The sequence below is a fragment of the Falco rusticolus genome, chromosome 3, assembly GCF_015220075.1.
Source record: "Falco rusticolus isolate bFalRus1 chromosome 3, bFalRus1.pri, whole genome shotgun sequence".
Taxonomy (NCBI): Eukaryota; Metazoa; Chordata; class Aves; order Falconiformes; family Falconidae; genus Falco; species Falco rusticolus.
In genome coordinates, this window is record NC_051189.1 from 39,429,761 (window position 1) to 39,449,285 (window position 19,525).

General features: G+C 43.9%; 1 protein-coding gene across 3 annotated transcripts in view; it reads left to right on the top strand.

Annotated features, from left to right (window-relative positions):
- Positions 1 to 3,193: 3,193 nt before the first annotated feature.
- Positions 3,194 to 19,525, top strand: part of STAU2 (staufen double-stranded RNA binding protein 2) — a 177,251-nt gene continuing 160,919 nt past the window's right edge. For 2 of the 3 annotated variants that reach the window (XM_037381938.1, XM_037381940.1), the window contains exon 1: positions 3,949 to 4,054. The gene's annotated coding sequence lies outside the window, so the exon portion shown is untranslated. Of the gene's footprint in view, positions 3,330 to 3,948; positions 4,055 to 19,525 lie in introns of those variants that run through there. The other variant, XM_037381939.1, reaches the window with a different exon arrangement.

Below are 19,525 nucleotides of genomic sequence, written 5' to 3' on the forward strand. Positions count from 1 at the left end.
TCCCAAACTCCTGGCCTTTTGCTTTTCCAATAGCTTTTAGTTACCGGGAAAATACTATTTAAAAAATTAAGCAACCCACTCTTCTGGCGTTAAGCTGTTAGAGGCTTTCATTCTGTGGACTATGACTAATATAAGTAATGCATTATCCACTTGCTATTTGTATATTATGGACACTCTGTATTAGCTTAATTAGTCTTTCAACTTTAGTATCAAAATATCATCTAAGTTCTTTAATATACATTTTAAAAGCACAACAACTTTTTAAAACCCTTGGAACACATTGCTGGAAGAGGTAAAATCCCTGTCCTTGGAGATTTTCAAAAGTAGTCTGAGCAAGCTGCAAACTCTGAAGTCAGATCCAGCTTTAAATTTGGGCCTGCTTTGAGGGGGCAGGGAGGGTGGTAGAGCAGTTGGTCTCTCTGAAGTCCTTTCCAACCAATTTTTCTGTTTCTAATATATTCATTTAAAGGCAGGGTCCTGGTTCTGTGGTTCTGTCAATCTCAGTCTTGCTAAATACATCACTGTGCATTTTCTTTGAGGATTTTTTTTTTGTTTTGTTGCACTACTAGTGTGTATTGAAGGGTGGAAACTCATTTGAGATTTTTTAAAAAAATGCAATTCTAATAATGTTTATCAGTAAAAACTAAAATACTTTGATTTTTCCAAGTCAACTTGAAAGTGCCCATTTTTTCTGACTCTGAGGTTAAACATGACAATGCCAAGTGTCTGCAAGTGTCCTGCACTCATGTATACAGATCAAATGGAATTACTCTGTATCCTTTCCCTCAGTTAAACATTTGTGCAGGCATTTAGGCATTAGTGTGGCTTTTTTTTCCCCCTTCCTCTTGTTTTCAGACAGCGTACTGAATTAACTAGTAACAACTTGCCCGACAATGTGGTTTCAGTGGGTAAGCCATGAAACTCCCATTGTGTACTAGGGGAGTAGAGTGGATGAGTATATACAAATTATTTATCTAATTTTCAAAATTTGAGAAGATTTTAGGTTCTATTAAATTGCTCTGGCTGGAGATACTGATTAGCCTTTATCCCATATCTCAACAGTAGGAGGAAAAAACCAAAACAAAGGTACAGTAAATGTAAAGAGTGGCTAGTAATGCAACTTAATTCTGCATATATGTAAAGCTCCAGCAGAACACTATCACAGACTTAAAATTATGATAAAATATTTGATCCTTTTTTATACCTGAACAAAATTAGACCCAAAAGTCATCAGTGTATTTAAAATTATATGTATATACTAAGTTTTTGAACACAATTTGGTTTTTTGTATTCAGTTTTCTTTCAGCTATGTGCCTTCTGCCACGTAAAAGGTATATTAAGATACGAGATTCTTCTGAGTTGATACATAATACTTCAACATATGTTTTAAACTAAGATTTTTAGCTTTGTAGCAATAGCATTATTATAAAAATGCTAGGTATTGAAATAATAGGACAGACTAGAGGCTTGTTGGAATTATATTTATCTATTGCAGAAAGTTCGGAAAATACCCCTTGTAACCTCATGCTGACACTCATTGAATGCATTTTTCTGCTGGGTACACTGACACTTAAGTATATGCTATACTGTGTGGTTGTTCTTCAAACTTCTAACAGTAAGTAAAGTAAAAATAAAATTTGATGTAAATAAAAAAAAACCACAAACTTTTGTAGATGACATTATTGTGATTCAGCACTTGAATGAACTTTACTTACGCAAGAACTTGTAGTAAGTAGACTTATGAGAAGTACTTGCATTATTATCCATTGCTAAATTATATCAGAAGAATACATAAGAAATGGTGTACTTCTGTGCTCAGTTCTTAAAAAAAGTTCTTAAAAGGGGTAAGGAATCTCAGAAACAGAAAACTAAACAGAGGAGGAATGAGAAGGGGAAGATGACAAGCTACCACGGCTGAATACAGGGTATGTATAAAACTGTCTTAGCCAATGTTGGGTTTCCCGGAGTGTGTTTAAACAAGTTGTAAATGTCCTGTTAGTGTTCTGTTAGTATGAATAAAACCTTGCTATCACTTAGATACTCATGATACAGCCCTTCTGCAAAGTGTTGTTATCTGTGTTTGGGGTGTGAATTGTCTACAATATACAAGCTTACTACCAAAATTCACCTGGTTTATGTGCTGTACGAGTGTGTCTCTACCATGAGTGCTTGGGAATCCTGTTGAGCTACATCTTCATCTTTTTTTTGCTTAGTTTTCATATTGATCCACCGCTTGGTTTCAGGTCTTCGTTTTAAAAAAGACAAATCATCTCATGGTATAACAGATACTGGAGGAAATACGAGCTCTCAATTCCTTCTGATCTTGGCTTAAATAGCTGCTGTTTTTCGAATTACATTTGCTGTATCAAATGTTCTAACTCTCATAGCTATCATTAAAATACAATTGCCCTAGTAAAAAGATACAGGCATCTTTAAAGGAAATAAAAAAAAAATACCTGGTTTTGTTTCTAAGCCTGGGGAGTTTTGTTACTGCAGTCTTGCAAATCAGGTAGGGAATTGGTTGCTTCAGGTTCTGATGCTTCTACCTGGCTTTATCATGGATTTAGAAATTCCTGCTTTGTCTCACTTGGCAAATAATTAGTTGAGCCAATCAAAAAAGCAGATTTTTACAAACTAAATTAGGTGGCTTGTGGATTAAACTTGCAAGCCTTCTGTTTTTAATGACCAATAAAGTTTCTATTACTTTGAGATAAAGAACTTGAATATTCTTTTTAAAGCTAAAGATGATAAATTTGATATGTGGCCATTTTATTCTTTAAATTAGAAATTAAAAGGAAGACTTCACGAAACTATTTAGCCTTCAATCTCAGTGTGTGTATCCCCAAATCTAAGTGCTTTTATTTTTTTTTTTTTAATTATTTTTTTTCTGCTGCCTAGCTCTGCCTTCTGTAGGGGACATGTAAAAAAAACCTTGAAGAGGGCACGGAGAAAAAGACCTTCCGCTGGCGGAACCCCGGGGGGTGTTGGGTGGGAGGGCACGGACTGGGGCTGTCCCAGCAGCGGGACCCCGGCCCCTCCGGGCGGGGGGTGGAGTGGGGGGGGCGGCGCGGGCCCCCGGGGCTGCGGCCCCTGTGCCTGCGGCCTCGCCGGCTGCCTGCGGGGCAGCGCCCGGCCGCCGCGTCAGCTACCCGCCCCTCACCGCCCCGGGGGGAACGTGGTCTGACCGAACGCCTGCACTGGACGTTTTGCCATAAATCCCGAGGTTGTGCCCTGCTGCGGGAGCCGCCGTCTCAGAGGGGGAAGGAGCTGAGCTCGGAACTACGCCGGGGCGTTCCGGTGCGACGTAGAGCGAGATGAGCGACACTGGGGTGCGTGCGTGTGTGTGTGGGATAAATCCGGCTCTCTGTTATACTGTCTTGTTTACCCGCCTCTCCCTCTATTACTGCAAGCCTTTATTTTCTTTTTGCTTGCCTTAAGCCGCGCTGTTTCGCTCCTTCACGGCTTAATCTCTTTAGAGAGCAAGAACCGCCCGCCTCCAGCGCCGGCAGCGGCTGTCGGGAAACAGGCAGCAGCGGTTAGAAAACACGAGCAGCGCGGAGGCGAGAAGCTTGCCTGGCTGTTTCCAACACGCAGCAGCGCCGGGGCTCCCGTCGCGCCCAGCTGCCGGCAGCGCCCCGGCGGGGGAAGGGGAGCCCGGGGAGCCCCGGGCCCCGCTGGGGCGGCGGGCGGAGCGGGGGCCGCAGGGCCCCGCGTCGCCGCTGGGGGCGCTGCGCGCCGCCTCGCCGGGCCGGGAAAGGGACGCGGACGGGGCCATTCGTGCCGCGGGAGCGGGGGGGAGCGAGGCCCAGGCGCGGCGCCGGGAGCCCTCCGCGGGCGGCGGGGCGCGGCGGGGGCGGCGGCGGAGAGGCGGGGGAGGCCGGCGGGGGGCGGCGGGCGGCGCTGAGGCGGCGAGGCGGGGCGGCGGCGGCGGGAGGGCGCGGGGGGGGGGGCGGAGTGGTTGGGGCCGGCGGCGGCCGCGGCGGCGGCGGCGGGGTCAGTTCTCTTTAGTGTTTGCCGATGTTGGAGGCGCCTCCAAAGTGTCCCCGGGAAGCAGGTAACCGGGCCCGCGGGGCGGCCCCGCGCCCCGCCGCCGGTCGGGGAGGTCGCGGGACGGGGGGAGCCGGCCGGAGGGGAGGGGGCTGCTTCAGCCATCATGTCCGAGTCCCCGTCCCGTCTTCCTCCTCCTCCCGCCGGTGCAGCGGCTCCCGGGGCGAGGGCTCCGCCGGCCCCTCGGCGCCCTCCACCTCCCCGGGGCCCGGCAGGCGCTTCTGCGCCACGGCACTGCCGGCTCGCTCGGCTCCGCTCCGGCGGGGGGCAGCGGTGCCAGAGGCATCGACCCCGCCATCCGGCCCGGGGCCGCCGCCCGCGCCCGGCCACCCGCCGAGGGGTGGAGGAGGCGGGTGGGGGCACAGGTGGGCCGCCCCAGCGCCGCCGCCTCCGGGGGCCGCGGAAGGCCCCCGCCGCCGCTCAGCTCCCCCCGCCCAACCCGAGTCTGGCCGCTGGCAGCGGCCGTTGCGCCAAGGCCGGGCCGCGGCCGTGCCGTGCCGTGCGGTGGGGCTGGGCTCGGCGGGGAGCGCGCCGGGCCTGCCCTGCCTCGGACCTCGGGAAGTAGTTGGGTGCGACCTGAACTTGCTCCTCGTCCTTTGGCCCGCCCCGGCCCGCCGTGCTGCCCCGGGCCCGGCGGCGGCGGGCAGAGGTGCGCGGCCTCGGGGGCGCTGGGTGGCAGCCGGCCGCCGCGGGGCGGGGGGCGCTGGGTATTCCTCGCCCGGCCCCCGGCGCGGACCTGGCAGCTCGGCCGCCGTCCTTTCCTGCGCCGTGGTTAGCCGCCCTCGCCATGCACGTCTTGTACAGCCCCCAGACTTCGGACAGGGCCCGAAACTTTGCCGGCAGGACCGGGCTCCCCCGCTCCCAAAATGGATGTCGGCGTCTCTTCCACAAAGCGATGGGCAGCGGGGCCGTTTGCCGGCCTTCGCCCGGCACGGGGGCGCCGGGGCTGGCGTCGAGGTGGGGGTGCGACCCGGGGGGGCACCGCTGTTAAATGGCGTAGCTCAGGCGGCAGGCAGCATTTTCCCAGTGTTCAGGTCTCTGCTAGGAGAAAGTTATCTCAGTCGCAGCCAGGCCTGGAAGTGTCGGCCATGCTCTCCTGGGAAAGCCGAGGCTGCTTGGGGTGTGCTGGGAGGGTGAATCCCACAGAGGAGCTGCTTGCCTGGTAGTGCTCAGGGTCCCACCTGCCAAGCCTGCGATACCCGAGTGAAAAATTTCCCCACAGTGCATCTGCCCGGTGTTGCCTTACGGCCAGCAAGTCGTTTCTGTGGATATCGAGACGTAAGCTTCTCGGGCCCTGCATGGAATGCTCCCTGCGCAACTACCATGGTACTAAAAAAAAGTTCATGGTATGCAAAAGGGTAGATGAAGTGTTGCTGTTGCAGCCCTTCTCTGCGTGAAATGTTGTCTTGAACAGTAGTGAGGAGCATGCATGAATAACCGTGGCATTGCAAGGCACAAGTAAGACTATTTCCTCTGGCATTGAGCTGCTGTAAGCAAGCAAACCTTGCTGTATCTTGCTTACATTACTAGTAGCATCGAGCTATGCAGGAGTAAGGTCTTCCTGAGCTGTGCGGTAATTCCATGTTAGCAATCTACACCGGTGTAGTAATGTTAATGTATTTAAGCCACTTACTAAATACAGGGAGGTTCTGTACAGGCTTTGTTGTGACATAGCTGCCTATATAAACAGTGTCAGGCTGACAGATTTCTGAATGACTTTTTTTTTCTAGAAAGCCAGCAGCAGCACGAGATTTCCCACTGCTGAACCTTGGATTTGCCCTGAAAAAACTCCTGGAGACAGATTTCTGGCTTGCCTGTCATTGCTAAGATTCCTGTTGGTGGCAGCTAGGAACAGGATTGACACCACCTGCTTGCTCATAGTTTTGAGGGGAAGGGACAGATCAGATTTTCTTTGCTTTGAAGAGAACTTTTCAGTAATGTTGCTTAGCTTTAGCAGAAGTCATATAGCTTGGGTTTGGTTCAGGCTGTAGTCTGGAGGCCAACATCTTTATATATCTTGTTGCCAGTTTAAGCTACCTCATTCTCCAAGAATTTTGTCAAAACAATAATAAATTTGAATAATCTTACATCCTGAATTATGAAAGTAGGTTGTAAAGGAACTTCCTAAGTTTGCTTGCAGAAAAACCTGATCAGAAGTGTTTTAATGACTTGACCAAGTTTAAATAAACACTTAACTTGATCAGCCCCTTCCTTGTGGGCAAATATCAAGCTTGATTTTCCTACACAGTTATATAAACAAAGCTCCACTGTAATGCTGGTTCACGTTGGTGTGAATGTGGGAAGTGAATCAGATAGTCTTGTGTTTTATTTGTAAAGTGTCATGAAAAATGACCTTGGGAAGGTTAGGCAACAGGCTGTAGTAAGGCAGATCCTGTGATTCCAAGACTGCTTCTCCAACCACTAGGAAAGGTGCACCTGTCATGCTCTATCTAGACTGTTTTGACTTGCCCAAAATATGTGGCTATTGATTTGTCGGTCTTTGAAAAGACTGAAGAAACTCTCATCAATTATGTCCAGTCCTTCAGCCCAAAATACACCTTATAATACCATATCATTGGAGAGCGAGCCTTATAAAGTGTGCAGATTTTAGTGTCAGACTTCTTTGGTGTATACTTTGTAAATGCATGTATACGTGGGCACAGCTTTGCTCCCATTGGAGAGTCAAGTATCTCCTTCCTCACGTGGGTCACACTGATGTGGTGGGGCAGGACCTAACTGCTTTTTTCAGGATAACCTAACAATTTGACTTCTGTTAATAGGCTACTGAAGCTTCACTTCTCCTTCCCTTTTCCTTCCCTTGCTTACATTGATTTCCTATCAGCAGTAGCGAGATGTATAAGATAAGAGTTAGGCCTGTCTTTTGCCAGAACCAATTATTTTGCATTTCAGATCTTTGGGTCATGCATAGCCTGTATTTTTCACAACAGTTCTTCAATTTCTGTCTCTTTCCAAAAAGAGGAAGAGAAACAAGGGCAGAGAATGGCTCTCTTAAAGCTGCTGTAGGTACTGATGTCAAAATCTACATGGGAAACGGGGAATCCCTGCTACCCCTTTCTCCCTTCACACTTCTTGGCCGTTTCTGTTGCTGTTTTCACCATGTCAATGCTTGTGAATACACCCATGGAGGGGTCTGGGCTGCTGGAGGCCCTGCCTGGGGCTCTCACCCCACCACCCCTCTTTTGTCTGCTTGCTCTTCCTGACGGGTACCATACACGTGGTCTCTGAAACCTGCAGGTCGGAAGGATAAGGCAGGGGGTTCCGTTTGGTTGACGGGCATATAAAGCATAAGTCTGGGGTCCTGCAAAGGCAGGTCAGGGAATGGGGCTCGCAGTTTTGCTCAGGGAGGAGAGGATATGTGTGGTGCAAGGCAGGGAAATAGAATTGGTGAGAGCACATGGCAAAGTCTGGGAAGAGAGGAAATGGAACCTGTGTATAACATAGCTTATATATATATGTATAAGTCAAAGGCTTTGTGTTTAGGAGGTCTGCTCATTGTCAGCAACCAGTCATGATCAGCATTATCCAAAGTATGTTTGCATTAAAAGATCAAGAGTTCAGTAAAAATCTGAGAGATGTCTTGTCAGGCGTTGTTCTGGAAACTATTTAGAATAAAAAAATGGCTTGTCACAGCTCCTAATCTAAAAATGAATTTTGAAAAACCATCTGTGATAGTGTAATACTAAAGTCACGTGCATGTCTGTAGCTGCTGAAGTTTGTTCATACTTCATCTCAACAGCAACTGTTTTGTCTTTTTTTTTTTTTTGTTTTGTTTTTTTTTTTTTTAAGCTGGTAGTATTTGGAAAGTTTCCCAGTAGTGAAATCTGTACTCCAGGGTCACAGTGTGCTCACCTGTGACATACTGCATCTTTCCTTTCGCTTTAGTCAACTATGCTTCTGCGTAGGTCATCACTAGTATGTTACAAATTTATTGACACTTAACCAAATAAAACCAGACTATGAATTCTAATTTTTTTTTTCCTGACCAATAACACTTTTTTTCACACAGTAAATTATTTAATTTTGTGACTCCGCTATATTTCTGTATCCCCATAATCTTCTGATCTGGTGGCCATTAAACTGATGGGGGAGGGGGCTCTTTTTAGGTTAGTTAGACATCGGGGTTTGAGCACAGATTCCCATTGATGTTGGGGGAGGTCCCCAGTGATAGCCAGTGGCCAAGTATTATGGTGAGTATGGTTAACCTGCTATCTGTAGTTTCTGGGAAAGGGCAGCTTGCTAAGATGTTTACCATAGCACCACACACTCAAAGGGTATGTTTACAGTCTCATCTTATCCTGAAAACTTCCAAACAATCGTGCTGGCAGTGATCATGCTTCCAGTTTTGCTGCTTGCCAGCTTTGAGGAAGCTGTTTGCCTCCAAGCTGAAGGAAACTTTTTTTGAGCATAGGAGACCCGATTTTCTGGGGAAGTTTCTTGCAATGGAAATGGTCACCTGTTGGAACAAGAAGAGTTCTTTAAGAGTCAAATAACTTAATTTTTATTGCTGTTCTTAGTTTCTTATTTTTGGCAGCTGCTACATACTTGTAGTTTCCAGTTTCTTATACAGTAACCCCAGTTAAAAAAATTAGTGTTATACAAATATAAGGAAATTTCAATATACTGAACATGCAGATTGATGTCAGTACCTGCAGTTCTCCGGGTAAGTAACTGGGTGTAAGCGACAGAGAACTTCTTCCATGTCACCCAGAGGGCACACCCAAACAGCTGATACATGTTGAAGGGAAGAAATCAAGATACATTGTTCCTAAGGTGAAAATGCAGAGCTGATAGGAGCAATGTTGGGTCAATTTGTAGCATATCCAGTTGTAGCAATAGAAATAATGAAATAACAAAGTCTGTAGGAGCTTTGGCTTTGTTAGACAAGATAAGGACAAGAAATAATCTAAAATACCTTGTTGAAAAGGGATGTGTTCTTTTTTTATTTGTTTCAATTCTCGCCCCCCCCCCCCCCCGATCCTTTTTCAGTCCTAGATACTGGGTTGCAGGGCTTTTTCCTTTCCAGACTCTGGAAAATATTTTCTCTGCTTACTGTTTCAGTCTTCTGTATCTGATAGTACTTAAACCTGCCTGCTTCAGACTGTGTTTCATCTGTGGTGGCAATGTCCCTTGAATGGACATCGCCAGTGGGTATTTTGCTTAAGAGTATACACCCAAGAGACATTCCTTTTGTACCTGTTTAAGGCCTGGGAATCTTAATGAATGATTCTAGATGGATTTTCTTGAAAACCCTTCTGACCCTTTTATAGTTCAGTGCAACACACTTACTAGTCTTTTATGAAATAGATATGCTTTCAGCTTCTGCATGGCAACTAAGGCTGTCTGTCCGTGCAAGGGGATGAGAAGCTTATCCTGGATCAGGAAGCAGGTAAAGCTCACCCTAGTTTCTCAGAGACATCTCTCAGCATTCTCTCTTAGCTGAATCCATGGGGTTAAATATGGGATTTGACCTCTTTGGAAAGAAGAATGATCTGCATCTTCTTTTCTTCGCCCCTCTTCAGCTGAATGGTCTTTTATCTCTTAGATCCTTAAACAAGTGAAAAGTCATTCAAGATTGCCAAGGCTGGATCCCATTTCCATGGACTTGATGGAGTTGTCATTCTGGATGTGGACATGCAGGCAACCATAGGTATTTGCCAGATCCCAGGAGGATAATTAATAAAGCACTTTTCTTCAGCTGTTATATTACAAGACTCTTCTGAAACTGACCATTCCACAAACTACTGTCAGTGGCAACTCACCAGAGAAGGTGGTTTTGGGGGACCTTTTTCATGTGACCATTAAACTATACCTAAAACTTTGACTCTCTTTTTCTGGTTCTGTTCACATCCCACTGCAGTGGGAGCCCCGTGATACTTTGTAACATACACCTTCATTACAGGTAGATAGGAGAGCAAACTGCTGCTGTAGCTGGTGAAATGGATCTTGTAATACTATAGCTTTAATACCATGCTTCAAGTATTTTAAAAGACATGCAAGCAACCCATTCTGGATCTGATTTTTTTTTTTTTTTTTTTGTCACAGTAGTACTTTGAACCGTTTCAAGGCTTTTAAGCCAACTCTGCTCGTTAGGAATTTTGACATCTAGCACCAAAAAAGAGGCAGTTTTATTTGCTGTCATTGCAGATACTGCCTGGTACTGTTTACCTTTGCTGATGCACCCCATAGCTGACAGGAGCAAGGGAGACATAGTTACCATCAAAGTAATATGCCTGATATATCCACAAGATAGGGCACAGCAGAACACTGCAGGTGAACAGGCTTAGCCGAGACAGTTCTTGTTCCAGGGCCTGCTCTGCTTTTCAGATGTGGGTGTCTGCTATTGCATGGGATTGTAGACCTCTGCTCCACAGCTCTAGGGTCTGCACTTCTACCCAGATTTCTGCTGTGTGTCATCACAATTGAGATGTGGGGTGGCCTTTGGGCTAAGAGTACTATTTCCCTTTGTTAGTGAGGAGCATCCTTTTTTGCAGGAGGTGAGACTGTATTAGGTGTATATATGTAGCCAAATAGCACATGTTGCGTTGGAGATCCTAGAAAATGGGGCTCTTCCCTTCTAAAGTGTTTTTTGTTTTTTTGATTTTAGATTTGAAGGTAGGGAATGGGAGTCTTAGCTCAGTAATGAACAGAAGTTCTAGCTCCCTGCAAGTTCAGAAGCAAGTTTGTTCTTTCACTCTAGTTTAGGGTGGTTCCAGTGTAAAAAAATTATCTGTATTCACCCTGCTGAAGCTAATGTCCTTGGAGTCCTAAAAGTACAGTAAATGATAAGAAAGACATTCCTTTAAATGGCAGCTCAGTGTGTCATCCATCCATATTGTCTCCAGGTAGTTGTGAGCTTATGCTGTTGCAAACAGGGTTGCAATTCCTCGTATATGCAAACATCTTTTTCACTTTCACTCATTTCTAGGTGCCGCTTTCTTTTATTTGAATCATTTCATGTTACAACTGAGTCAGATTGCACTTTTAGCCAGTTGTCCTTTGTTTTATTTCTGACTCTTTATCTGTGTAAAAATACTTGAAAGAATTCCAGATTTTACTTCAGTTTGTTTACATTTTTTGCTCTAGTAGTTATAACTCCCTTTGGTCTGGGGAAACAAGTTATTCTGAGTCATCAACTGTACGGATGAAGATCTCTTATTTGCTGTTTTATGATATATCCTGCTTGGTACTCCTAACCACTAGTACATAAGGAGTTGGAGGAAAAAGTCTGGTTTTGTCATGCTGGTTCTGTACCCTCGCAGCATGCTCAGTTTGAACCAAATCTCCTTTTACTAGTACTCTTCCTTTCTGTTGTTGGTTGTTAGTTTAGTGTCCTTGCTGATTCAACTCCAGAAATTAACCTTTTGCCATCCTACCAGATGTGTGTAGTCTCTCTGCTGCAGAGATGTGTGCTTAATGTGTGAAAATTTGTAATGTTTAGCTAATGTTTAGTACTGGTGATGGATCCAGTAGGTTTTCTTCAGTGCTTTCTGCTTTTGTTAACTCTGAAAGGATCTATAAGTATGCCACTAGGATTTTTTGCCTCTTCCTGGGTTGTCAAGATCTTCTATAATCTGTAGCTTCTTCCAAAGATAAATAATTTCTCTGACTATGTTTCATCACACAACTTCATAATTTCTGTCCAAAGCATGGGCTTGCTGCAAGGAATCAATAGGCAATTACTGTCCTTTAGTACTTTGCTAAGTTGATGATTCTTTTCATTCTCAGGATACTTGAGGAGTGCCTTGATATGCTGCTAGCTGCATGTGGCTGGAATCAGTTAGCTCAGTTCCCTTTGGTGTTCTCTTCAACTCTTCCAGGTGCATGTCTCTTCCCATCTTGTTTGTTGGAGTCCAGTGTTAGTGGCCCCAGGTCACCACGGGCTACATATGATCTGTCTACTTCCTTAATTTTTGGAATCCTTGTTTTCATTGTTGTCGAGCTGGGCCCATGTCATCACTTTTGCACCAGTTCATGACCTTGCCCCCAAACATAACATCTCTAAACTGTTAATTTTCTCCAGTTGAAAACATGGGTTTTGTGCTTTTCTTCAGTCAGAAAACTTGGTATGCCAAATCCAGTATTCAGTAATTATTTTGCCTTTATTTGTCAACTGAGAAGAGCTGCACTTAAAACAGGGAGGAGGCTCTTTCAACTTCTTGTGGAACTGATCTGACAAGGTGCTTTATGACTGTGGGCAGAGGTCCCATTCTGTCCCCCAATGAGCAGGGAGTTAGTCTCATGAGCTGTATGTCAAAACTGTCTTACATCTAAGCATCGTAAAACGTGTCTATGGGAGAGCTGAGAGAAGGGAGAACTCCAGGAGTGATTCATGAACAGGAGATGTTCATTTGACCCCAGCTGTGTCTGGGAACTGTAACTTCTTGGAAGCTGTATGAGACTTCAAGGTGGGCATTCATCACTCCAGCTGTGAAATACTGTTTTGTTTAAATACACTTGTGGAGAACAAACAAAAAAAAAAAAAAAGGTGCACAAAACAGAATTTTGTCAACTTCTAACAACAGAGCAGAACGCCCACTGCTTTGTCCACTGAAACCACCTTCTCTGAGGATCTGGTAGCTGTTAATGATAGGGGAGTGACTACAGTACGAGGAGGGGTAGTAGCAGGAGCTGTGACTTTGCAAAGAAAAAGGCATGTTTCTGCTACTTCACCAAACTCTGTTACTTGAAATGATACGAGAAGTAGTTTGTCACAGGCAGTCAAGGAAAACAGAGATAATTTTCTGAATTCCATTAATAATATGCAGTTTCTAGTTAGGGAATAGAATTACTAGTTGCTAGCACAAATTGAAAAAAATACAGCTTGTAGAAATATATATAAGACAAATTTTAATATACTAATTAAATAAGAAGCTGGACTCTTGGAAGGAGCTCTGATTAGAGTCCGATATCACAAATAAGGAACCAATTACAGCTTTGATGCAAACGAGTCTGTAGTGGCAGTGTGTCAAGTCTGAGTCATGTTTTTTTCATTTACTTACTTAATCCCTGTCTGCACTTTTAAGCAGATGATTGATTGTTAAACTAGTGGCTTAGGCTTCCCTTCTTTTCATCTACTTTTCTTCATGAAAAGCTTAGTAACTGATTTTTGTTTAACCTAAGGTGAATGTGGTTTACCTGCCTATCATCTGCAGTAAGATAGTATGGTAACCGCTGTATGCGATGGCAACCAATAACCATTTCAATATAACACTTCGAGTCTCAGTGGAATATTTTGCACTCAAATGACTTATGCCAGAAAGTAAAAAAAAAAAAAAAAAAAAAAAAAATTTCTAATAATTCATTCCACATTTTTCTAATCTCAGCTTCTGTGTTCACAGTTTCTGAAGTCACTAAATTAATTAGTTGTCTCCTTGAACCTTTCTGATATGTTTTGTGTGGGTAAATTTTGAGGTGGCCCTGGAAATTCAGCTCAATTTCTGTCAGTGTTGCAGAATCTCTCTTGGTTGTCCTACTCTCCTTTCTCTAAAGACTGGTGGACCAGGTGAGGTAATCTTGTCAAAAACATTAGATACAACTGTGTATCACAGAGTATCTGGGGAGATACAAGTTTTCAGTTTTCAAGAAGTCATAGATAGTTTGCAGTCACCATAAGGAAGAGGTCTAAAGAGTTACAATACTGGATAGGCAGCTTTTGTCCTTTGTTGTTGCTCCCAGTTGCAGTAAATGAGTACAAAGAAGGACATTACCCTCTTGTGTTAGGGATTGCCTGTGATGTCCTGCCACTGATCTGTAAGACTGTATAGACATCTGTAAGCTAGTTTTTTGGATACACCTCAAACCGTGATGGGTTTTGGATGTAGAAGGCCTTCCACAAAGAAGGCTCTAGTGACCACTTTGCCGTTTCACAGAGGAGTTTCACGTTTTCTTCTCTGCAGTAATTCAGGGTATCCTCGTGGGGTCAAACTGACGGTTGTGTCTGAACCAGTGCTCTGTTGGATGGTTTGGAGTCTTTTCTGGGCATAAAATTTGTGGTAGTGTGAGAACTGGGTTAGCTCATATCAGCTGTTGGAAACTTCCACATGTCTTTTACCATTTTCTCTGTTTTCTGGACAGCAACAATAAATTGAGACAAACTTTCTGATGAGTTTATCTTTTTAAGGTAGCAAGCTTTTATATAAAACAGCCTAATTCCCCCCTCCCTCCCCTTGGGCTTTAGGTTATAAATAGGTTGAAAAGTGTTGAGATGCCCAACTGGGTATTTCTGGTGCACCAGATTGGCTTTCCTTTTCTTTTATTTTTTTTTCTGGTATTGAAATTTTTGAGTTGATAATCTGTTAGATCTCCTTTGTCATTTCAAATTGGAGTTTTGTAATTAAGCTTCCCAAACTGCCCTTGTGCCAAGCAGCTGTCCCCATGAAGTGTTTGCTCTGGTTGCAGACTGTCTTCTCTAAGGGATTTCCGTGTTTCCAATTGTTTTGTTTCAGCCTTTGCTTCAGTGATCTTTGGTGTCGGTGAAGTTGTTTTGTGAGAGTAGCAATCCTTTTTTCCATCATGGTTTAAGATTAGCAGTAATACAGTTTCTCTGCTTAGGACCTCTGTTTCATGTCTGCCTGTGAAGTCTCCACTTAAGATTTCTAGCGGCTGCCCAGTGTACACAGGACCTGACTATAATTTCTCTGTTTGAAGAGAAAATTGGCTGTGTGTACAGGCTGGGATCATTCTGTTTTGCTGTACGTGGTAAGATACACTGTAGCCCAAGTTGATTCTTTCTCAGCTTTTTCATGTTGGCCTCGCTGTTGCCAGGGCTGCAAGGGAAGAGTTGCATTCCTGCCTGTCAATATGCTCCATTTTCTGTTAAGTTTCTCATTAAAAGTTTTTAGGCTCTTGCATATGCAAGAGTTTGATTCTGTAATTGTGTAGGTTTTAATAAGGTCCATGGTTGTTTATTTGTCTAAGACAGGTTTGGTGGTAGACTTTGGCTAGGCTTCAGTTGCCTGTATTCTGGCATCCAGTGCGGTTTGTGACACTAAGTTATCCTGTCAAGTCTTCAGCTGCCATTCAGCTGCGTGGTTTAGCTAATCCTAAATTAGAAGCCTACTTGATCACCTTGAATAACTGCCTGGGTCCACTGGCTGTATTGACTAGTGGTGTAACACATTTGTTTTAACACATACATTATTGCCATTTCATTGCCTTTTCATGCTGGGGTTTATCTGACCCATCTGCCACATGCAGTGTCAGGTGTGGCATGGGTCTTCTGACAGAGGATTTCTGCTTGTTGGAGCAGCAGCTGATGGAATGTGCAGGTATCCAGATACGATATCTTAGGACATCTCAGATGGCACTGGTAAACCATGAGTAGACTACTGATGTCCATACTGTATTTCCTTTTACTTTGGTGGTAGTTTAGGCACCTTGCCTATATTTGGGAACCTAAACTATAGATGTCTAATCCTTAACGTGAATCCTCATATCTTGCTGTACGGTGTATGGGTAACTGTTTTGGTGTGAGTACACTGTGCATGTAGATGGCCTTGTAGATCATGTTTTTCATATTAGTTACTTGTCTTTTGCTGTAGTGGCTTAAACAATTTACTACATCCAAAATACCTGCTTATTATATTTGCTGTGGGACATATGCAGTGTATTTCAAGTTGTATGAATCTTGATTGCACGGGGAAGCCTTTTCTGTCCTATCCCCCTTGCTAGCACATCATAATTAAACGGCAACAAAAATCCTCACTATTGGCCATTTTATTCATTGAGAAAATCTTAGGTTTTAGTCTTTGATTCCATAATTAGTTACCTTATTTGTCTGCTTTGGTTTTGTTTGGAAATTTTCCTTTCTTTTCAAAATTGCACAAAGCTATTGTAAAGAGAGTTGTTAGAGAAGGATGGGTGACAGATGTAAATAGTATGTAATGGTATTCTGGTCATTGATTCAGAGACTCATGCTTCGTGTAGCATCTCGGATCAACATAGTATTAGAAAATAGGGAACCAATACAGTTTCTTGCAAAAGAAGTCTGCAAGGTAAAGCAGTTTCTAGCTCAGCCTTCTGAGTCTTAAGTCCTTTTTTTACTTGTTTGTTTTAATGTGCTTGTCCTGTGTAGTAATTAAAAAGGGAAGCTGAGATGACTGCTGTTTGAAGAAGTGGCTGAAAAGTATTATGAGTGCAGATTTTTAATCTGTTCAATTTCCTACTTGATTTTTTTTTTTCTCAAAAATACCTTCCTGTCTGTCCTCAGAGACCTTACTGATTGTATATAGGAGTTTTACAAAGGCTATTCCTCTCTGGATGATCATATCCTTACAAAAACAACATTTGTTTTCTGAAAGTGCGATGGCAGTTAATGTTCTGACCTGGTGTTCACTGCAGCTGCCTGGCCCTGCCTTGCCTTCCCAGGGGTTGATCTGCAACACTGTCCTGACTGTCCTGCTCCAGTTCAAGAGCAGAGGAGGCCGTCTGTAAGGAGCTGTAGTTTTCAGTCAGTCCTCAGGTACTGGGTTTAGTGCTGAGCACGTAGGGAAACTTTTTTGTAAGCCTTGCAGCTACTTGGTTTTTGAGTATTAGTCATTAGTCCCTAATACTCTCTGTCAATTCACCTTCCTTTTTGTGTGCATTTTTGTCTTTGGTTGTAAATTATTTTATCAAAATAACCAAAATAGAGTTAATTATCATTTCCCCACCCCCATACTTCAGGAAAGTAAAATGCTTATAAGGCCTGACTTCAGACTTCACTTGCTTGTCATGTATTACTTTGGTGTTAATTAGCTGCTAGCTATGTCCAGATTTCCACTGAAATTAAGATACACTAGTATAAGGCACTGTAAAACAAACAAACAAACCCCAACAAAAAACAAACAAACAAACAAAAAAACCCCACCAAGCATGCCCAGAAACAGGCCACAGGTTTCTGAAGATGAGGGAGGGATGAGATGGTGAGTTTTGTGTGGAACACTGCAGGAGCTGAACTTCAGCGTATGGTTTGACAGCGAAGCTAAGCTGGTTAACAGGAGTTGAAAGAGCTAATTCCTTGCACCCACTTCAGGTCAGGAGTTTATTGCCTTCCCTCTGCAGGCACGGATGCTTCTCTGATCTTCCCCCTTACCCACATGTGAGCTTGTTCAGTGAGGTAAATGGACAGAAAAATACTAGCTTTTTGCTGTAGGGGAGAAAGGACACAGGATTGTCCCTTGCTGTGGCAGTAAGTCATTATATTGGTTAAGGCTGTTGGCAAGCAACCCCCCTGGTAAGGCAAAGAGTAACAAAGTGATGGAGGAGAACTGGGGAGGACAAACAGTGGAGTCCAGCAGTACCATAGAATATATGTGGGTCCTGTGTGATTTCATGTGTAGTTTCTCAATTTTGCCTATATAAAATGTATAAACAAGATACATTTTGTTAATAATTCTAGATAACAGTCTGCTGACTGTTGCTTCAAGTCATGCTCTTGCTAAACTGCTACTGTGTGCTTATGTCATTACTTGATTTTGTAGAACAAAAAAGATTGAATTAACAGCTGCTCTAAAGGTAATGTAGAGCTGTGTGTTTTCTGTCATCCCTAAATAAGCTGCTAGAAATAACACAGTAAAAAGGAATTACAGAAAGCTTAGGACTTCTCTAGTACTTCTTATAATAATGTACATATGTATAAATACTTACCGTAAATGTGAGAACTGGCACACAAGAAATACATTTTACCTTCTGGCAGTTGTGTATGCTTATGTGTAACTGAGCGAGTGAAGTAATATCAGAATAGAAGGGAAATGGAGAGTTTAATGGAATTTTAAGGCTAAAGCTGAACCCAAACCTTCCATAGTTAGGAAGCTGTTAACTCTATTAGGGTTCTGTGACTTGAGACTTTTACAGAAGGATCGCATTAACAAGGTGCTAACAAAAGCAAGGGTTTGTCTGGAAGAAAACCTTGAGATGCTGCCTGCCTAGACCCTGCCCCCAGTCTATTGTAATGCTGTTCCTGAACCTTTCAATATTTTCATTAATGATGTGGATGAAACAGTACACTTATTAAATTTGTGGATGCTATAAAGCAGGCTTAGAGGAGACTAAATATTTTAGAACTAGAATTAGTCTTCAACGTGATCTTGAAAAATTGAAATTGTCTTTTAGCCTTTTTTTTTTTTAATAAGAGGATTCAAGGAAGGCAAGAACAAAGTCTCATTAGCTGCAGAACAGTCAGATTCACAAACAGCACAGGCTAGAAACTTGCTGGGTAGCAGTTCTGCAGAAAAGGAGCTGGGATCATTATGTGATACTGTTGTGAAAACCAGGCACTGATTAGAATGTATAAGCAGAAGTATTGGGTATATGAGATACAAAATATGTCAAGTAATTTTTCTCACTCAGCAGTGGCTGGCCTTCAGTTGTTAGCTTTGCAAAGCACTTCACAAATACGTAGTACGTGCTGTGTGTTGCGTACTTGTACACAGACTAGATTTGGTACGTTGGGTTGTATGACGGAGCAGTGTGAAAGTGTGGTAACACCCTCCTGCAGACAGACATTTTCATTTTCTGCACAGATGAAGTCTAGTCTTCTGTTTTGGCTGTTCAGGTCATTAGTTTCTCTGACTGTTGGTTTTTCATACAGCTACTTGTGTTTCAAGTCAGGTATTGCTTTTTAAATTTTTCCATGTTGTAAAAGTGTGTTTAACTTGAACGCTCGTTTGTTTTCCACATTCTGTGCTATCTTACCTACTTTATCTGTCTTTATTTATTCAATTACTGTGACATATTCTTAGAATCATTTCACCTGAGCATTTATTTCATATCTTATGTCGTAAAATCTAAGGACACAAAGTGATTCATGTTCCAGAAAAGTACAAGAAATTACAATAATCAGAAAAAACAAGAGTAATTCTTTACATTGTATGGTACTTTTTGGCATGACACAAGTGTTCTGCATCTGTGAAAACAACTAAATTAATGCTTGTGTTTGGTTTGCATGGCAAGGTTTTGGTGTCAGGGAGGCTACAGGGGTGGCTTCTATGAGAAGCTGCTAGAAGCTTCCCATATGCCTGATAGAGCCAGTGCCAGCCAGCTCCAAGGTGGACCCACAGCTGGCCAAGGCCAAGCCCATCAGCAGTGGTGGTAGTGCCTCTGGGATAATGTATTTAAGAAGGGGAAAAATATACTGTGCAACAGCAACTGCAGCTGGAGAGAGGAGTGAGAACATGTGAGAGAAGCGACTCTGCAGACACCCAGGTCAGTGCAGAAGGAGGCAGGAGGGGCTCCAAGGCTGGAGCAGAGGTTCCCCTGCAGCCCATGGTGAAGCCCACGGTGAGGCAGGCTGTCCTGCAGCACATGGAGGACCCCACACCAGAGCAGGTGGATGCCTGAAGGAGGCTGTGACCTGTGGGGAGCCCAGGCTGGAGCAGGTTTGCTGGCCGGGCTTGTGGCCCTGTGGGTGACCCACGCTGAATCTGTCCATTCCTGAAGGACTACATCCTGTGGAAGGGACCCACACTGGAGCAGTTCA